The sequence below is a fragment of the Acipenser ruthenus genome, chromosome 30, assembly GCF_902713425.1.
Source record: "Acipenser ruthenus chromosome 30, fAciRut3.2 maternal haplotype, whole genome shotgun sequence".
In the NCBI taxonomy this organism is placed as follows: domain Eukaryota; kingdom Metazoa; phylum Chordata; class Actinopteri; order Acipenseriformes; family Acipenseridae; genus Acipenser; species Acipenser ruthenus.
This window is the reverse complement of record NC_081218.1, coordinates 12,083,480-12,105,205: the sequence shown is the minus strand read 5'-3', so window position 1 is coordinate 12,105,205 and position 21,726 is coordinate 12,083,480. Positions and strand designations below refer to the sequence as shown.

General features: G+C 39.6%; 1 protein-coding gene across 1 annotated transcript in view; it reads left to right on the top strand.

Moving 5' to 3' along the window:
• Window positions 1-2,785: 2,785 nt before the first annotated feature.
• Window positions 2,786-21,726, top strand: part of LOC117394795 (leucine-rich repeat neuronal protein 2-like) — a 41,380-nt gene continuing 22,439 nt past the window's right edge. The window contains exons 1-2 of the mRNA XM_059004966.1: window positions 2,786-2,889; window positions 15,157-15,288. The gene's annotated coding sequence lies outside the window, so the exon portion shown is untranslated. The remainder of the gene's footprint in view (window positions 2,890-15,156; window positions 15,289-21,726) is intronic.

Below are 21,726 nucleotides of genomic sequence, written 5' to 3'. Positions count from 1 at the left end.
TGTTGGTGGTATGCTACTGTTGTTTGCTCCAGTAATCCGCCCACCTGCAGTCAACAGGCAGAGACAAGTGCGATCAGCATTCTGATCAGCAAGCTGGCAGCTTTTTGCCTTCTCCCTCTAACACTACCTACCTGCCAGCCTGTCCGATCCTGCTCCTGCCGTTCCAGCAGATTTTACCTTTCAGGATCAAATTAAAACTAGAAAAATAAACAGACACTGCATCTGCTGCAGGTCTAGCAGGGTACAATAAAAACAATGAATCAATAAATGTGTGTAATTGTAAGAAAACAAGAGACTGGGGCCGTAGACTGTTGTTTACTGCTTGTCATTCTTTTAAAAGTCATCAATTAAAAAATCCCTTATTTCTCTGATGTTAACGTAGCCAAGCAGTTCAACCCAGTTCAGCTGTACTTCGAATTTCCAGAGGTACATAATGATTATAAAAATGAATCCACTCAGCCAGCCAGTTTTGACAAAGAATAAAGACAGAACAATTTCATTTCATAACAGCGATTATAGCATTAGTCGAAAAGCTAAAACCACTCTTCATTTTAAAACACTTTCATTTGGAAATGTAACTGGAGCATACCAGTACTATACAACATGTAGTTACAGTACTATACAACATGTAGTTACAGTACTATACAACATGTAGTTACTTTTTTTAGCATCCGAAAACAGAAACAGTTTTTGAATCTCTGTTGTTTAGCAAGATTGACATTTTTTGCATCTTAGTTTTGGTAGTAAAGTATTGTGCTTGTTACATGGTTCAGGACTCACAACGAACTCGATGACTGCAAGGTAAAAGCTGTCATCAGTTCATGGGGTATTAAATATTAATCCCAAAGGGTTCTCCCTGCACCCTTTCTAGGGAATGGGGAATCCTCTCAATCAGTTTGGTGATTACAGATGATGGGTGCTGGAGATCTGAGAGTGGAGAGATCAGGCTAGTAATCATTACTCAGATCAAGGTAATAGTGCTGGAGATCTGAGAGTGGAGAGCTCAGGCTAGTAATCATTACTCAGATCAAGGTAACAGTGCTGGAGAGCTGAGAGTGGAGTGCTCAGACTGGAGCTAGAGAGCCAGCACAATGGTTGTATTTGTAGTGCAGTTCCTTCCTCATTAATAATGCTGTTTGGGTTATTATTATTATTATTATTTATTTCTTAGCAGACGCCCTTATCCAGGGCAACTTACAATTGTTACAAGATATCACATTATACATTATTTCACATTATACAGATATCACATTATTTTACATACAATTACCCATTTTTACAGTTGGGTTTTTACTGGAGCAATCTAGGTAAAGTACCTTGCTCAAGGGTACAACAGCAGTGTCTCCCACTGGGGATTGAACCCATAACCCTCCGGTGAAGAGTCCAGAGCCCTAACCACTACTCCACACTGCTGCCCTGGGTTCTTTCCATCTCTCAGTTCCAAGACAATAAGAACAGAATGTTCAATAATTTACAGCAAGCTTGCTGTTCCAGTTAAACTCCACAACCTTCTGAAAGCACCACGGAGAGAAACGAAGGGAAAACAGAACAAAAGGGGGGCAGTTTGCTTCCTCCTGTAAGATGGTCATGCATTTGTTTATCTGACAAACAGCCCTTAGGTACTCCACAGAACAAAGCACGACATATGGAGGTTTAATAAAATATGTTTGGCATAGATAAAAGCATAACATTTGTAAAACCGTACATAGGTGAGGCAGTCACATTCAAATTACACTAAAGGAGAATCATGTGGTGTCTTGCAACATCGTTTTATAGTCAAGTTATCTATGGATGTACAAGCATTGCGTGTGAAATCTACATACTACATATTTACTGTACCCAAAATACTGCTGCATTATTGTACTATATATATATATATATTGTAACACAGCAGGGAGGGGGTTAAAATACTCCCTGCAGAAAACATGTGCAAATGCACATTTTGGTTAATTTGCTCATTGTTTAATTGTTATTCTGTTAATTGTTTTATTGTTAATTATCACCTGCACCTGGCTTTGATTGTAAATTAGAGCCAGGTGCAGGGTTTATAAGGAGAGCAGTCAGTCTGCTCTAGGCTGCTGAGTAGAAGGAGGCAGGAAGAGGTACTCTGCTTCCCAGCAGTCGTAAGGTAAAAGTACGTTGTATGAAACCTGTGTGGTGTTTATTGTGTAGTGGGGAAACAGCCTAGCTGTCCCACTGGTAGTTAGGGTGTTCCTGAGGTGTAGTTAGTGCTCGTGCAGAGCTAGGTGTTTGTTTTGTATTGTGTTTATTTTGGTTTTGTGACTATTAAAAAATTAGCGCAATAGCGCTGTTAAAAATCAAGTTTTGTGTGTGGCTGGGTCATTTTAAGTGCTGGAAAAGAACCCGAAGGACTAAAACCCTTCACAATATATATATATATATATATATATATATATATATATATATATATATATATATAATGCAGCAGTATTTTACACAGCTATGGTCACAGCTATGGTCAAAAGTTTTGCATCACCCTATAGAATGAACTAATTTGGATTCATAATGTCGAATGAAAAGTCGAATGAAAGCTGTTGAATAATGTCCCGAAAACACATTGAATTACATACCGCTTTGTGGTTCTCCATATACTTAACAAAAAACTGACAACACTTAAAAAATGTGACATTTTGAAATCTGACATGAAATACTACTGTACCCCTATTATGGCTTCCGTAGACTGTTGCGATATCACGTGGAGTAAATGGTGGTCTGTGAGAAATGCTCTCAAGCTGCCTCTGCCTCACAGCACTCTGTCTTTGTACTTCAGCCTGGTTTACAGCAGCCTGAGCAGAGAGGGAGAAGTCATTAATGAGCCGTGCTGTACAGAGTGTTCTTTCAGGAGGTACAGTCATCTGCACTGAAAGGGTAAGAGTAAGATCCCTGTTTGATATATAAAGAACACAGACAGGTAGCGAGGTGGAGGGCAGTGCAACAAGGACATGACTAACATTACCCTGATCTCTGGTCCCAGTCAGATAATGTACTGTATTGGGGTTTAAATGTATTTTTCTCCATGACACAGGTCCAGAAACTGTTTCAATTGGAATGGAATACTAGTGTGCTGATTGTAGTGTGTGTTTGATTGTCTTTTTAAACGAGATGTTTCTTGGAAATCACTAAAGAAGACACTGCAGATATAAAAGGTTTTATTGTAGATATGATTGCACAAGAAACCTACAAACGCGACTGCAGACTCTCTTTGGAGAAGAGAATTATGTTAAACTCACATTTCATTATGTATGAGCTAACACACGATTATATTGTAATTAACTAGGCAGGGATGGGAGGTTTACTGTGGGTTTTTTTTTTTTTTTTGGCTTAGTAAATCAAAGCATGGCAGCTTAAAACCTTAAGCAATATTATGTTGCTTAGCATTGATAATCAGGTATCATTATAATATAAAAGGTAATCTCAATACCACATGGTAGTGGATTGTGGTGAGGGAATATTTCAGAAGCTGGCTGGCGTCATAATCAGACCCAGGTTATCAAGACACTTGGCGCTGGATCTCCCAGCTCCCAGCCTTGTTGTCTGAGTGTGTTTCACTAAAGCACTACACAAGTGACTGCCATTGCTTTTCTCCTGTTTGTTTACTTTGCTACCTTTTCTTTTCATCAATCCCTCTCGACATTGGCTGGACTGACAGCGAGTCTGAGTTTGTTAGAAGTTGTTCCATTTCAAACTCTCTGTGTTCTCTTAGCGTATACTAATCAGCTTCACAAAGCACGGTCAATGACAGCAGCAGCAGCAGCATCACTGCAGAGGAAATGCATTGCAGTCATTCTGGAATTAAACAATACAGAGACTTCTTCACACTGCTAAGATAACGTTTACAATGCTCCCAGGCCTAGCTGAGCTAACAGAGTTACGCTGAATCTTTATGTGTTGTGAAAGCCACAATGCTGGTTGTAACAATAAAACCCACAATCTGTCTCAGAGTATAGAGAAGGCACTTCAGAGCTAGCGAGACTTCGATTGATACGCTAGTGCTCGCTCTCTTTATTCCCAGACGGGACTGAGTCTCTGTTTATTAACCCATGACCAGCCACCCTACCACCACGGCAACTTTTCTCGTCAGAAGCTGAGCAAGGTTGGGCTTGCTTGGATGGGCAACCAGCAAGGCAAACCAGCTGCTGTAGTGCAAGAAGTGGCTCAGTAGGGGTCGCTCTCTCTCTTTCTGGGCTGATATTATATGCAGAATATCTGGAATAACTCAGAATATTCCTGAACAAAGTCTTGGGCTTACACGACTGAAACTAGTAATTGTAACAGCCAGTATTCTTCACACAAATGTAGAGAATACAAATGTAGAGAATACAAAGGACATGTTTGCTCAAAGCTTACCCTATGCAAATCCCATCAGCTGTCCAACTTAATAACACTGCTGTCAGCTCCCTACGTTCTTAATGGGTAGGAAATGTTTCATTAAAATGCTCCCTGATAAGGAGAATGATTCTGGACGGCTTTGAAGACATTGGGAGCAGCCAGGTAGACGGATAAGCCTGTTCACCTGGTATCTCGCTGATGACTTTCTATGTGTTGAAAATAAATTAACAAACATAGTCCTGTCAAAACAATGGTGTCCTGTCACAGTGTGCTGAAGCAATCAGGTGTAAATGCACGTGGTTTCTCTCTCTATCTATCTATCTATCTATCTATCTATCTATCTATCTATCTATCTGAGTTGTACAACCCCAAAAAATATGTAGCATCTTTTGTAAGTGCACAATTGTATCAGAAAAGGCTTAGGGTTAGGGTTAGGGTTAGAGTTCGGGTTGGGGGGACATAGGGTTAGGTTTAAAGTTAGGTTTAGAGTTAGGGCTCTGGTTAGGATTATTTCATGCAACAATTACACATTATGTACATTGTAACTATGCATAATAGAATTGTAATTATGTGTAAGTACACATGTATTTACTAAGTAACTACTGTGCAAATACACAGTAATTAGAGACACTGAATGAAAAGTGTTACCTTTGTTTGTTTGTTTGTCCATAACTTCTTAACAGACATTGTACTACATTTCCAAAGCTATTAAGTACACATTTTTATGTGAGGAACAAACATCAATTACAATTCTAAAACTTTATAAAAAAAATGCAATTAAAAAAAAAACATCTTTAATTAGCTCACAATGTTTTTTTTTGTTTTTTTATTGGTTAATAATGTATCGACAAGACAAAGAATAATACAGGTTCACTGTTGTAATGCTACATGCTAGTTACAATGGCAGGGTTCAGATGTATCTTGCTTATGTACAGCTATTACACAGAGGTCAGAATATTAATAGGTGGGAGACATTTATATAAAGTATCTGTAGCCCCACAGAATCTCAGTACATGCGTGTTACTCAGAAAAGACTTAATAATTCAGCACCAAAAAAGTAAAATCATATTTTTTTTTAAAACTTCCTTTCTTTGGTATGAAAGAATACTCTCCTGGCGTTGCCATGGTGATGCGTCCCTTGCTCCAGCAGCCGGGCCGCTTGGCTGACTCGCCTGTCGCAAGGAGTGAGGCAGCCAATCTGCATTAATTAGTCTAATGAAGGAAGAAGTCATTAGGGGCGCTAAGCGAAGCAGCAATCTATTCTGAAATCCCACAGACCAGCGAACCAGCCAATTCCGATTAAGGGCAGCAGGGTTTGTAGTACAACCGGGAGAGAAGAAGAGAACACAAACTATGTATACTACCCACGGAGGAAGAATACCCTCCAGGTGCGTGATTGGACACCCCTATACAAGTTTTAAAGAGTTAATAGTTTTTGTGTGCACTAGTTTGGCTCAGTTGACAGCTTGCACGCTCAGACACACAACTGAAGAGAAAATGGTGCCCAATGAAAAGAATTAGAAAGAAGGGAATTTTCCTAAACTCTGTACCTCTACAGTACAGGTTTACCAAATGATGATGTCACAGTGGCCTATTTTGCCAGCATTAGCCCCCCTATGTATTACTATAAAAAATCATAAGCTTGACAAAACTTGCAATAAGAAATTTGAAAGGGGCACATAGATCAATAGTAAGCAAATATAATACAAATATTACGGAGTGCAATATAAACTGCTGAAGCAAAGGCTCAGACTGCTGAAGCAAATGTTCAGACCGTTTCAATGGTATCAAAAGAACAAGAAGCTACTTGAGCAGTTATGTAAGTGTGTTCTTTCTGCAACTAAGGTTTTACAGCTGGTTTTATTGCAATGAAAATGTTTTATCCCTCATAAAATGTGTATTTACACACAACACAGTAGCTTGGAGGGAACACAAGGATTCATTAGATTAACTTTTAGTTGATACAAAAAGTATTTTAGGAAATATAAATCCATGTAATAATCTGGGAAAATGTGTAGTTATTTTTTACTTTGATTTGTTTATATAGTGATAAGGCTTTGGTATATATTATAATTCATATCAGTTAATATGTTTTATAGTGTTGTCACATTGCCTGGGTCACAACACAGCAAAGTTCTGCTGAGCTGTTCTGTGCACAGCTAAAACCATTCACATCTACAGTTTACCAAAGTTAGCTACAGGGGTCTGCATTTCTTAGTTATGCTGAACCATAATGGAATTTCACAGAAACATTCATATTCTCATGCATTAAATTCAGAGCTGTGATTTCAAGTGACGTCTTGGTTTATTATGAGCAGCATAAAGGTCTTAACTAGCAAGTAACTACCAGAAGAGGTGTGTGAAGTCAACATCTCAGACTTTTCTTAACTAAGAATCTGATTCAAGCAGGGCGATAGCACTGCATTTAAAGGTTATATTTGCAGAGTTAATTTATTAGCTTTAAGTCTTTAAGTTGGGGTCCTCTCTTAGCTTGAGGAAAATCCAGGAGCAACCTGTGTTATTTATACTCTCCGCTATCACTGCACGCATGCGAAAGCTCTCCGTTCCCTAAATAAACTTATGAAAAATTCACTTTTTTAATAAACCCCTTCACAAACCTTTCATATTGCTGCTGCAGGCGAGGGCAAACGTGGCTTCCTTTCTAGCCAATAATGAGCTGTATCCCAGCCCAGAGAGATGGGTCCTGTTCAACCTCTTTATTAAATATAGTGACTCTGTACCAGTAATGCATATGCTTGTGAGTTCATCAAGGATGCCAATTAGTGCATATGGCATTATACAAAGAATATTGGGTAACACTTTACAGTAAGTGTCTCTAATGACTGTGTAGTTACACAGTAGTTATTTAGTAAATACATGTGTACTTACACATAATTACAATGTTATTATGCATAGTTAAAATGTGTTTAATATGTCTCCAATGATTTTCTTTTTGTTGTCAATAACAGAATAACATCTGCAAAATAAATAAACAACATTGTCAAAATCTTTCACACTTCAAAATAACAAATGACAGGAATTGGTATTTGTGTCAGTTTCATAACTGTGCTAACTGAGGAATGCACAAAACCTCACACTTCAATGAATTATAGCTCTGAAACACATCATCACACATCTATTACCCAGTTGCTAGTACAGATGTACAAAAAGTATTGTGGATAATGCAACACAGACAATGTCTGAATAGTGCTTTTATTTTTAATGAGCTGTGGCCAAAAGTTTTGCATCATTTCTGCTAAGTCTACTGCAGCTAGGCCCTTCTTAAAAAAGTATATTCCCTAAAAGAGAAAGTCACATTGGATTCCTAAACTAAACAATGCCATGGGAAATTAATCCCAACATATTGTACACAAAACACATACACATCGATTAGGGACACTTCATGTCATCTGTCACCAACTTATTTAACAAGTTAGCTAAAGATGTAAAGATACAATGGACGATGCAGATCTCAAATCAACAGATAGAGAATTCCAGGAGGATTGAATCTTTTAGATTAAAACAATGAGGGTCTCTCTTTCTATTGATTTAGCCAGAACCTCAACAAGCCAGATTATATACAAACCACTGAAACCAGTTAAAGTGTGTCTACAATCCCCACAGCACATACCACTAGCAGAGTTACTAGTTACAGCAGAGAATCATTGATATTCTGTTGTTGCTTGGTTCTGGATAGACAACTGTGTCAAAAAGTGGAGGTGAACAGGTTCATTTAAAATATAGACATATATATCTATATGTATTATGCATTTTCTAGGTTTGAGCTTTGCAACATTTCTTTCTAAGTGATAGTTAAAAAGAGAGAAGTTGAAATGTCGATGTGTTGTGGGGAATAACTCAGTCTCACTTGTAAAGCTCTGTTCCTTGGAGATTGAATGACATCTTAAGCACCTTGGGGACACACAGGAAAACAGCTCTGTATGCTCTTAAAATACTTCAAAGAAGCCCTACTGAAGACAGCGAGAGACACACTAAGACAGCTTAATACACAGCTGAGGATGGATGTGCACTGCCGGGTATGGATTCTGATGGATTCATCGAAGGTGCACGATAATGAGAAACAGAAAAACTTTTCAATCAAAAAACAGCCTAAAGAGCTGCAACTTTATATTTATTATTCAGTCTGCTTGGCTATCTATCTGTCTTAATTGGTCCCACTCTTGAGTTTTCCATGATTTTCAAATTGCCTGTAAGGGGTTCACACAACCAATCAAAATGCAGTATTTTTCCAGATGCATTTGTTAGACCAGCAGACAATCCTATTCGTCCCAGTGAATCGGAAATAGTGATTGTCTTTCATAAAATGTCCTTTCAGAAATAAACACGAGACTGGAGTAAAGTGCGTTCGTCACTAACACGCAATTGCAGCCAGTTTATAATAAGCTGTTATAAATTAAAAACAATGAAAAAACAAAGACAATGGTTTTTGACAAGCCTTTGTCTAATTTCCAAAGAGGATTAAAAAAAAAGACTAATTTGTGAGTAGAGTACAGATATTGAAACACTGAACAGATTTGACCTTGGGATGAAAAGCTTATTCCCCTCTATTTTTGCATGCCCAGTTAAGAACCATCCTTTTTCCAATATCTGAATTTCTTGAAATAGAATCACAGAATGAATAAGAATAGATAGGTGGAGAAAATTGGATTTCTGTTTGGTGGTGATGTCATGACATCTATGCAATATGGATGAGGGGTGCACCCAGTTACAAGTGAAGGGTTAGCCAGGCTTGGTCAGTTCAGAAAGATGTTCGATGAACGAATGACTGGCCAGAAAATAAGGCACCTGATTTAAACCCTTCCTAGTCTCTCACTGGAAAAACGCATTCTTGAGAGGAATAAGCCAAGCAACGAGAAGAAACTTGCTGGGTCAATAGTCAGGGCTCTGAACACTGGTATTAAGCTCAACACTATAAATGACTGGCAGTATGCTGATGGATGCTGAAGGAAACTGAAGAACAGAGACTGTCGTGGGAGTACATAGCCAGCGAAAGCGAACCGAAACAGGAGACTAGAAGTATACAGTATAATCAAGGACCGTTTCAGTTTTTATTGATAACATTCCTGGGTTTTTACAATTGCGGTAGGTCGTTTTTAACAACATTCGATTCCAATTTGAACCCTGTCAAGCATGTGAAAATACAAAAACTAGCGAATAACCAATGAAAATAATGAACATGTGACTGGATTCGTTGCTTGTAAAACCTGTCATTATGTTTTTGTGCACGACAGCCACAAAACTGGTACATATCTGTGAAAGCACAGGTGTAGCTCCCTTTCAACTGGTGGCACAAAAGGAATAGACAGGTATTTTATAGTAAAGTAAGTAGAGATAGTTAATATGTTACAGTGTTAAACTATATCCAGGCCACTAGAGGAAGCTACCACGCTGTATAGCCTATTGTGTAAACTCAATCTGTAGAGAATGGTAGAGATATCTGTGTGTGAATGTGAAAGCGTGAGAGTCAGTCTACCCAGGCAGTAGGTCGGGTCGGGTCGGGTCGGGTTGCAGGTAAGAAGACAATGCTGCAGCGGGTTGCGGGTTCCTGTAATGCATTGAGCACTATAAATGTGTATTTATCCATTTTAGCGAGGGGATACTGTATGATTATGAATTTTTTTTTGATAGAAACACATTTTTTATTTGGGGGTGCAGGTGGGGGCCCCACTATAGAATCTGATGGGATTAAACTGCCTTTCATTATTTATTCGAAAAATGTCGCACGGCTCTCGCAATGCTAGAGATCTCATTAAGAGGACATAACAAATATTGAAATTAGTAGATTGTGGCTCTCTTCATTAACATATTTTCTCTTATATATGTTAGTACGTACATTTTGTTGTATGTACTAAGAGGGAGCTCCCGAGTGGTGCCTGAGTCAGCGCAGGGGTGGTAGCGGTGAGCTGAGCCTAAAATACATTTGGACATTTCAAATTGGGAGAAAAACAGGGTAAAATCAATTTGCGACTACTAAAAAAAAAAAAAAAAAAAAAAAAAGTATACTTTGCAAATTGTAAGAATGGAAATGCAAATTGTGCTGCGACTGGCCCATCTTAGTACATCTACTCCTCAGACTCCCAAGCTCTGTTCAGGTTGACAGTTTCCATAACCCTGATTCATTAAAATGTGTTGTGTTTTAATGATCTAAACAGAGGCGTATATGAGACCTGCATATCATTTTGATCATTCAGATAGGACGCCCGGTTACTGGTGCTTCTGAAGAGCTGTGGAACTGAGATGAGCAGGTGAAACTGGGATATATTGCCACTCCGCCTGCACCCTGGAGCTTGTTCTGTTTGCTGAAAACATTTTCCATTGTTGTAGCAAAGTAATTATTTATCTCGGTTGCAGCACAGCTCCGCAATTACAAGTTCTAATGCAATCTAGTCATGCCCAATCAGAGAGGCATCCACATTAAAATTATCACATTTCCCTCTGTTAATTTGAAACAATTACAATTCTGATTGAAAACCTTCCTTAGACTGTGCTTGAGAGACAATGCTTATCTCATTTGTCTGTCTGTCTACTTAGAACATAAGAACGTAAGAAAGGTTTGGGAATGAGAAGAGGCTGTTCGGCCCTTGTTAGCAGACCATTCTCCCCTACTAGGGGGGATTCAATTTAAAAGATATCTAATTGAACTTTCTGCTTTTAAATCCCAGAGATATAACGATTAGACCACACTGTTAACCTTCCTGTCCCTCAGCCCTAACCAATAGGTCACTCTACTTACCTCTAGTTCATTCAGCTCACAGCCCCTTAGCTCTGTAGACTAGGCTGAAGCTTCTCTGGTCTTCAGCTTTAGCCACTCGGATTGCACTGCCTCCATCCATAGTCCTTCAGCTCCAAACTGTAGGGCACATTGTGTCTAAGCCATTCAGTTGTACAGCACCTACTGATCCCCACTGCCTACTTCTCAGTCCCTCTAAACAGAAAGCCTCACTGCCTCAAAATAAATTAAACCTTTGGTCACAGCTTGTAACGTTTATCTCTTCTGAAACTTAAAGGAATTTACAACCCCTGAGGCGTCAAAGAAAAAAAAAAGAGAAGGAATCATTTGTCATTTAGTGCGTACAAAATAGCTGAAAATAAAGACATATCCTGTGGATATAATTTAGAAAACTTCAAACAGCCAGACTTTAATTTGAAAGTGTGATTTGTTTCTATATTTGGCTGGGAAGGCAGGAGGCAGGCGATGTGCTAGAGACAGAGATGCACAGATTGCTGACATCCATAATCTAAAAACATATACGACTACCTTTGTTTTAATAATGTCATTAACAATTTAGTAGCATACAAACTAAAAACGACGTCAAATCAAAAGCCTTAACTCACACTGAATTATTATCATGCAAAAATCTACCTTTTTATACATTCACCACACTCATACTAGTTATCCAGTATCTTTTTATGATCATGCTGTACCAGTTCAAAGGGAATTCATTGTATTTAGTATGAATAAGTGTTGAAGGTTGCCATGCTTAGTCTATTCCATGCAAACTGTTATAAGAGGACAAGCTCACAATACAGTCTCTATAAAATTGCACATACTCAAACATATACTTTATAGAAACGACCGCTGTGCTTATAATGATAAAACAGCTTGAGGTTATTTATCATCAGCACAGTACAAGAATGAGGTTCTTACTGAGAGGGCAGCACACACACACAGTGCAAATTAAAGCCGCCTCAGCTAAAATCACACACAATTAACCAGCAGACTGCGTGGGGCCAGGGACTGACATATTACACTCATTACTCTTCGAAAAGGTCCAGGGAAGAGAGTCCCTCTGAACAATCGGAGAATGATGATCTTACCAGTGAGGGAAGGAGGTACATAACTGGAAATAGTATTTTGACCCCTGTTATTATTTAGAGCAGTGGTGCACAACTCGGTCCTGGAGGGCTGGTGTCCCTGCAGGTTTTTATTCCAACTGCACCCTAAAGTACTTTATTGGACCTTATTAGAAGCTTAATTGGTCCAACTAATTTAGGGTATGGTTAGAACAAAAACCAGGAGGGACACCGGCCCTCCATGACCTGAGTTGTGCACCACTGATTTAGACTAAGCGGACGCCATAATAGTAGTACAGTATTTCATGTTAGATTTCGAAATGTCACATTTTTCAATTCGTGTCAGTTATATGGAAAACTACGACAAGGCATGTAATTCAATATGTTAACGTAACATTATCCAGCAGGTTTCATTTGACTTTATGAAGCAAAATGAGTTAATTCTATAGGGTGATGCAAAACTTTTGACCATAGCTGTACATGCTATTTAAAGACTGCTTTTTGTAAAGACTGGTTATGAGTTTGATGCTCATGAAACCTTTCCGAGCGTTTTTTGAAAATGCCAGCAGTCTCGTAAGCTTTTTAAAATGAGTATTTGGTTGGTTGACTTCAATGTAATTTTCAGCCTTTTATCTTACACCCCTTTATCCAACTGGAGAATCAATAGCAATTTTATAAAAATGAATAAAAGATTTAAAGCAAATACGAAGTTCCTGTGCTGAAACACAAACCTGACCAGAGGTGTAAAACATCAGGCTAGATTGATTGAGGACCTGTAAATGAACATTGCTGATAGCTGCTGTAATTCTACTGGGTTTCAGTGTCATTTTGATCGAATCCACTTGACGTCTTTTGACCCCAGCGATAGGGTGACATTTAAATGTGTTGCAGAGAACATCCTGTCTGAAGCATCCCTGTGTTCTACATCCTGATAATAAAGCGCAGGGTAGCTGTGGGTCAGCGCACCCAGTTTATCTAAATCTTCTTGTGACACAAGCAGAGGCAACAGGAGGATGCATTCCGGCCTAGTGCTCACAGCTGAGGGACTGAGAGGTAAGCAGTGTGGTGTAATGGTTAGAGCTGAAGGGACTTGGAGAAAAGTCCAATACAATACAAATGCATTTTTATAAAGCGCCCTTCACGCCATGGTATCCCAGAGTGCTGTACAAAGTTAAAAACAAAACAAGAGAGCTCATATTTACCATACACTCTAGATATAATTAGTTATATAAAAGCACATTAATGTTTCAATCTGCCTAATGTCAACCAGAAGAGTGGAGCACAACAGTAAAAAGCTCTGATTTAAGATGTTTTTTTGGAACAAATAAAAATTAGGCATTTTCTGATCTCAAGGAACAAACAGGAATCTACAGAGTTAGTAGAGCCCCCCCCCCCCCCCCCCCCCCCCAAAAAAAAAATATTAGACCTGCTGATCTGGAAACAAACCACAACAAGCCTGGAAGTTTCACAATTCAATGCTAAAATACTCCCCACAGCTGCACGTCCAAAAAGAAAAAAGAAAAAAGAAAAGTTCAACAAAGCGATGAGGCTAAAGCCTTCCGGTGTGCTCAGCTGCAGTTACACCGTGTCTACGGGCGATGCAATGAGTGGTTTCTATAGAGAAGCACTGAATCGGAAACAAAAGCAGAGCTTCTGTGGGTCCTTGGATATCTGACTGAGTCACATTACCTTGTGTGACATACAGGCCCCACGCACGCACGCACGCAGATACAGCACACATGTGTTCGTCCATCCACACATGCTTCTGCACATAATTATTTGATGCACATTTTTTTTTTCAGGCGCTTCTATTAATAAGCAATCCTCAAGCTCTCACTATAAGGTTTAGTTTTTTCAATATATTATTGTGTCCAATTCATAAATTTAGAAAGACATTTAAAACCATAACCACTGTGTTTACTTTATTTTTAGTATTATTTTTGCAACCATTTCCAACTCAGGTCTTGTGACTGATAATGCACCAGCCATCTGAAACAGATCCCTCTGAGTGCACATATTTTCCCCTAGGCTCCATATCTGGGATGCAGATTACTATACTTGCTTTTTCTTAACATCACCATTCCCGATGCGTGCGACAGACTAATCAGGCTCATTATTATGAATGAACGCATCTTCAGTTACTGTAGAGCCATCAACCACACCTGGTGTGCGGATGTGAAGGAAACAGTAATGAGAGCACTCCTGACATGGAGTTGAGGGAGAACGGTGGGTTTTTAACACGTGATGACTGTGCACTATTTAGGTAGCGTGTATTAATAGTGAAATAAGGTCTATTACTTTTTAATAAAACAATACTGCAACCTCTTTGTTTCCATGTTTTTTCATTAAAAAAAGGCCACAGACAAACACACAAAGGACTTTAGCTGTGGCCTGTGACTTGAGCATGGTGCAGCTTGGTAACTTGCTTGTGTAACAGGACTGGGCACAAACCGGAAACTCTGCACACCACACAAGCATCCTAACTACAATGCTAAAGAGCCAGGCTCATCTGCATTCGTGGTTTTAGAGCTTTTAACCTCATCTTAACTCACTGACAGGGACAGAATCTGTAATGGCAGTGTATCGCACAACACTGCCCATTAGACTAGGCAGGCATAGGGACAGGGTGCCACAAATGTACTGCTCTGTAGTGTTACCAACAGGCTGCAATTACAACCGTGGAGGGACTGAGTGACAGCCAGATTGCAGGCTACACTTCTAACAGAGTGAGGGGGAGAGAGAGAAGGGGGGGAGTGGGAGGGAGGAGACTCAGGAGGAAAAAAAACTGTCCGCTGAATTCTTCCCCACTCTATCTCTCCTGCTCAACAACGCTAGTTGAGAACAGCAGAGAGAGAGAGAGAGAGAGAGAGAGAGAGAGAGAGAGAGAGAGAGAGAGAGAAACTGAGTGAGGGATTGAAGCAACAAGATCAACCATCCATCGTTCGCCTACACAGCTTCTAGAAAAAAGGATTTTTTTTTCTTGGTCTCTAGCAAGGCTGGAAGATGTACTGATGCACTGGTGAGCAGAGCGGAAAAGCAACAAGAAAGAAGTGATAGATACAGAGAGAGAGAGAGAGAGAGAGAGGGACCCAAAGATGCTGTAGCACCCTGCCTCCTCACATAGTAAGTTAATTTATTTATTTGAATAAATGATGGTGTGTGATCTTATAAACTATATGTGTACAAAAGAGCTGCTGGCCAGTCAATATCCAAAACAAAATTGATGAATACATTTCAGACATGCCTCGGGATTGTCATCTCTGCCCAAGTCTTTGCCAGATTTTGTTGTGACTGGCTACAGACTGGCTTTTGAAAATGCTAATGCTTCATCTAAAAGGATAGCACAGACAAGACCGTGGCGTTTTGGCATATTGCAATATTGGTTTGGCCATGTATTTATGTAACGATTGATCAATATTATATTTCTTATGTCTGTTGTCTTGGTGAGATTGGTGTCGGTATCAGCTGGACTGTGTGCAGTACATGTATGATGTTGTATTATCCATCTCCATACCGTACATATGCATATATAAATATACAGAGAGCATAGAACAGTTCTCCTGTTGCTTGCTTTGGTTCAGATTCTCAGCCTGCTTCCCTTAACTCAGTGATGGGAAGCACAGCGCATTAGGAGGGGGCTGGATCTATTTATCTAAGGCTTATGAATGCACATACATAATACAGCACAGAGCCTGGTGCTCTCCGTTTGTGCCAAAGTGTGTGGGTATCCATGATCATGTGTGTGTTTGTGTGTGTGTGTGCGTACTGCATGTGTGTAGGTGTTCTGTATGTGTGCATGTGTCGCGCATGAGCCATGTGTGTGTGTTTTTATTTGTCCATTTGGTTCAACTGGTAAAAGCACACAACCAGCAATCAACCTGTTCTCACTCCCATTCCCCCTAACCAGTTTTTGCACGCACAAAATCTGTTTCAACGCTGGTCCCTGCCAGCACGGAGCAGTGAAACATTGAATCATACGTGGTAAAAAAAAAAAAAAAAAACATTTGTGAGTGATACTATTAAACATGAACAATCCCCAGTCAGCCAAATATTCCCAAACCCCTAAAGTATACATGATCTATGTGCAAGACTACAAAGCATGTATATATGTACTGTGTGTTCCTATGGGTTAAACATGAGTGTGCGCAATTGTGTCGCATATCTGTGTGTGTGCAGATTGTGCTCGAACTGACACATAGAGAAAGCAAGAGCCTGACTCTTTACAGAGATCCTCAAGATTGTTCTAAACTATGTGTCGTGGTTCTGTAAAACTGAATACTGTCCATCAAGGGAAAAGTCATACTAGCTACAGAGCTGAAAGGCCAGTTCATTAACCTTGCACGCCACATTCAGTACCCCCTCATGAAATACCATTAAAAGAGCATCCATACTGCATGAGCCTTCAAACACTGCACTGGATCGAAGAGGATTCCAGTGCAGCAGGAGAAGCTCAGTCAGGGCAATGATCAGATGAAGCCACTGTCAGCGATTCATGCATCTAGCCAGAGGATTAATCACCATTACTATTGCTCTCAGTGATGTAGGTCGTTAATTTGACTTTTATACCTCCCTGTGCAAGGTTACAGGGTAATTGGACAGACCTCAAGTAAGCCAGAGTTCCATGCTTGACTGTAATCTCTGTTATTTGTATTGGATTTACCGCACTGTTATTAGGTATTAGATGTTTTACAAACACTTTCTGTGACATTGCTGGCACCAGAATAAGTATGTACCCTTCTCCCAATGCGTACCTAGTTCAAGTCATACTGTATGTGCTAATCCTGATGTTTGAAGATTTCAGAATTAATGTGCATGCACATGGTCTGGTGATTGAACTCAAGCCAAATGATTCCAATGATACAATATGTTTATTGTGCAGAAGGTGGATTCACAGACCCCGATCTGTACTGACTACCTTAAGATAACGCAAAGTAGTCCAAGATTAGTGCTAATCGTGGCATTGTGAAACCTGCTGATAAGTGATATGGTTTTCTAATTAGATTTACTTACAAGGCATGGGCATATCAGACCAGAGGCAGAACATTCATTAAATTCTGAACTTCTTTATTAAAATGCCCATTTATGAAAAATATGCATGAAGGGATTTCTTCAACAAGGATTTTTATCAAACATTAAAAGTGCCAAAACCTACCAGCCAGTGGCACATTGAAATGCTGCTGTTTGATGGGTTAAGGCAGAGGGAAATGAAGCCGTGGAACTGCAAAAAACAAAACCGTGAAAGCAAATGATCTGAAAACAACATTACAAGCATCACTAGTCCGTCCCTTTTGCAATTAACACAATTTCAAAATTGCACCGCTACAGTACAAATTGGTATTGTTTTATTTTCATATTTGTTGGTGGCACCTGTCATGTTATCGTTAAGTAGTTGGGTTCTGGGATGTTTTCCATTACTTGAAGAATTGGTTGCTCCTTTCAAAATCTTCTCTCATTTCTATCAATTTTACTTACTAATTTACAGTTAACCACTATAGTTCTTGCTGCATCTCTGTTGCATGATATTGGATATCTTTGGAAATCTCTCTTTTAATGCAACAACAATGATTGTAAATGAGGTTAGCATCCCTCAAAGTGACCTCCATTTTATACAGTACCACTAGGAAACCCATCTGCAAAGTTAACATATACCGTACACATATTTACATACTAAAATGGGTAGCGTAGCCACTTCAGAATTAGTAAATCATGTCAGTGGAGCGATGATTGGCAGGTCACAATGAAAACATGTTCAATATGATGGTCTTAAGAGATTGCTGTACATTGACGTTTATAGCATTTGATCAGAGTGGTATTCTCTACCTGCTATAAATTCTGTGTTTGTCTAAACCAGTGTTTAGATCTTTCAATATTGCACTATGTTCTTATGTTTAAGGCAGATCAACATTGAGGTAGCACTGTACAGCTATGGCCAAAAGCTTTACATCACCCTACACAATTAACTCATTTTGCTTCATAAAGTCGAATGAAACCTGCTGAACACATTAACATAACAAATAACTGATGAGAAAAAATGTGACATTTTGGAATCTAATATGAAATACTGTACTAACATGAAATACTGTACTACTATTACGATATCATCTAGTAGTCTCTTTGATTACATGATGTTAAATAAATTATTGAAATTATGTTCCTACAGTTTTTTTTTTTAGTTTTTTTTTAATTATGTCTCAATCCTAAAATTTTAAGTGATGAAAAACTTTTAGCCACAGCTGTATATTATCTGAGATATACTGGATGTGGATTTCCAGACATCTGACCAGTAGAATAAATCTGCTTTGCCTGCAGCACTGTCAGGTAGCTGTAAGACCTTCAATTACTAGAGCAACCTGCTCACTCCAGTTTGGGAGGTATTATATATCCGGGCATGCTAATGCTATCTAACTGTATTTCAGAGCAGGCTCCTGCTGGATAATTACTGGTTAGTATCCAGTAAAATCAGGTTACTAGATTTAATCAACTGATTACTCTCCTTCTGAGGGCCAGCAGCCAAATATCAGGGCTGCATAAAGCAGGCATCTGATTTCTCCCTAGCCTCATCTCTCTCACTGCAAGCACATTCAGAAAAGTGTGCAGTGCAGTAGCTGTACAGCAAGGTAATGGTGCCAGTCCTTCATTCATATCTATCTATCTATCTATCTATCTATCTATCTATCTATCTATCTATCTATCTATCTATCTATCTAATATCTAATACAAAAACAACAATGTAGGATTGATCTAATTACAGAATGGCTTTAGCTTTTTCCAGATCTGTTTTCAGAAATCCTATGACTTTTACAAGCGAGCACTACCAATCTAAACAACAGATACACACAGAGCTGCAAGACTGTGTCAAAAGCTATCCAGAGCAGTTGTAAACACGACAGGTGCGGGGGCCCTGATTTTGAGGTGCTGCCGCTCGCTCTGTAACGCTCACCTGGGTATCTCCGAGGGTCTGATTAGGGGATTGGCAGGCTGGCAAGTGGTGGAGGGCGGGGGGGGGGGGGGGGGGGGGCACTGTGCGACTGTGTTCCTGATTAGCTGAGATTGCAGGCTGGGAGCGGGCATCCTGCAGAGAAGCTCACTGTGTCTCTTAAAGGGGCGCTGCTTTTAATTAGCGTCGGAAATAATAAGCGACTGCCGTTGGTGCCGACTTGACTCCTGCCAGGATGGAAGGAGAAAAGAATCAGCATGAGGTGGGCTTGGTGATGGAAGGGGGCATGAGGTTTAAGATTTCACCCCATTCCAATTTCTAACACAGCTCCCTGTGCAAACCAATACGATAGGGGGAAAAAAATCCAAACCACATGGAGAAAGAGAAATGATCATAGTATCACACACACACACACACACACACACACATTCTAAGTGGATTAATGCTAATTGACATGCTCATTTTCCTTACACTTCTGTGCAATTAACAGGAATGTGCAATCTTCAGAAGCAAATTTGAATAAGAAATCTCTTTGCACATTTATCAGGCTTGTGAAATGTTCACTCATGCAATTATGTAGAATGCACTGTGTGTGTGTGTGTGTGTGTGTGTGTGTGTGTGTGTAAAATTGGGAACATTTAAAGCAACCCCAGAGTGCCATACTTCACATTCATGTCACCTTCAAGCCCATTGAAATGCTTTGTGTGCGATTCCAGCGTAATCCAAGAATCTGCGCTCATGATGAATATGCACAGTAATTTTGCTGTTGGCCAAGCTTTTTTTTCACACATAAACTGTACTGTGTATTTAGAAAAGTCCAATTTGCTATTGCTGCTGTTGGGGTTATTTTGAATGTGACACTTGCTGCCTCGGCATCAGCTTTATCTTACATGTATAATGTTCATCGGCTCTAACAGTATGGACCTGTATAACACATACGTGGATGATTGTAAGGATAACCTAATTCCATATTTCTGTGGATTCACTGGGTGGGGGTCCTCCATCAGAATGCCTCGTGTGATGGGGGGCATTAGTGCCTAATACGACCTTTTCTCATTTAATTCCGTACTCAATAAATGCCAGGCTTGCTATTTTTCACTCTCAAGCAACATCCACACCAATATCGAGGCAGACGTCACCAAACTTTTATTTTATTTTTTTATTTGTTTGCTATTATTGTTGTGTTATTTTTTTCCAGCTGTGGTTCTGGATTGGCAATTGAATTTAGAGAGGATGTCCTATCTGAAATAAAAGGAACAGCTCTTAGACACACATTCATCAAAATCGAATGCAATAGTGCAGTCTTTTAATGCAGCAGCAATCACTATTTTGATACATGCACAGATTGCCCGTCTGATCAGACTATTTCTATAAACAGCCAACAAATCCCAGAGGCCAGGTTTCCTGGCTTTGATTCATGGAAGGCATGTACAGCAATGTAACAGTAATTTATACTTTTGCACTGCTTTCCTTTAAGACTGACACAACTAGAATCCAGTATAACAGGCAAGTGATGTGTGCTGCACTGCTGTTACGGTCAGAACAGACAAGAGTGTGAATGCAGACCAGCCTGCCTCTTTTGCATTGCGGTTAAGGCGCTTGCTTGCTGTGTGCGGGGTCACCAGTTCACGCCCAGCCTCTGCCCCGTTGCACCATTCACAGAGACCCTGTTACTATTTCGAATGGCTTCATATCCTCTATCAACCAACGCACTGATGAAAATCTTTGACAGAAATGGCAATTGTTTATCCCATCTACTGCTGGATAAGAACTGCTTTACTTGATACGCAATTGGCTAAGATAGTTTGGGATGTCTATCACATAGGAGAGGGCGCTTGCAAAACAGAACTACAGCAATGAATCGAAAACAAAATGAAGTGTTTATTGCTAAACCAGCAGGGGAGTCAACCCTTAACGACACTTATTATTCATATAGGTGCCTATCATTTCTTACAGATAGCTCTATAGAATGAATTGGATAGATATTTTCTTTAAAGAGTCCTGCCCGAGCGGGAGGATTAGCGGAAATAAGAATTGACAGCCACGCTGCTTCGCTGGCTGCAGACCTCTAACAATAAATGATAAACGCAATGATTATAGAGACAAACTGGAAGACCGGGAGAAGGGAATCTTCAGATTGATAGAGACTTAGAGACACAGCAGCAGACAGATCACTGTCAAATACAGCACACTGATAGACAGCAAGCCTGACAGAGAGGTGAGTATTTGAAAGAACAGGGGTCAGGGATCGGTGGCTTGGGAGTCATACTGCATCTGGATCCTTAATAGAGGAATAGCTTTCTTTAAATTACATTTATATTGACTGTAAAGTGCAGACTAGCTCTAAGGAATGCTGCCCCAATATTGAGACTTCATCACGCCCAGCCCTGCAAAACTGTCTTACAGATAAATTCTTTGCTACTATGGAATGCTAACTACCTGCCTGACTCTTTGTTTTTTTGTTTTCCAAATTCCGCTGCATGGTTAAGTGCTAAATTCATTTAAAAATACCAAAGTTAAAATTGTAATTTGCCGTCATGTTTGGCACTAAGGCAACTTGCTCTTGAAACCATATCATGTTTTGTTCATTTGAACAAAAAGGTCCCGTGTGATAGCCAGATGGA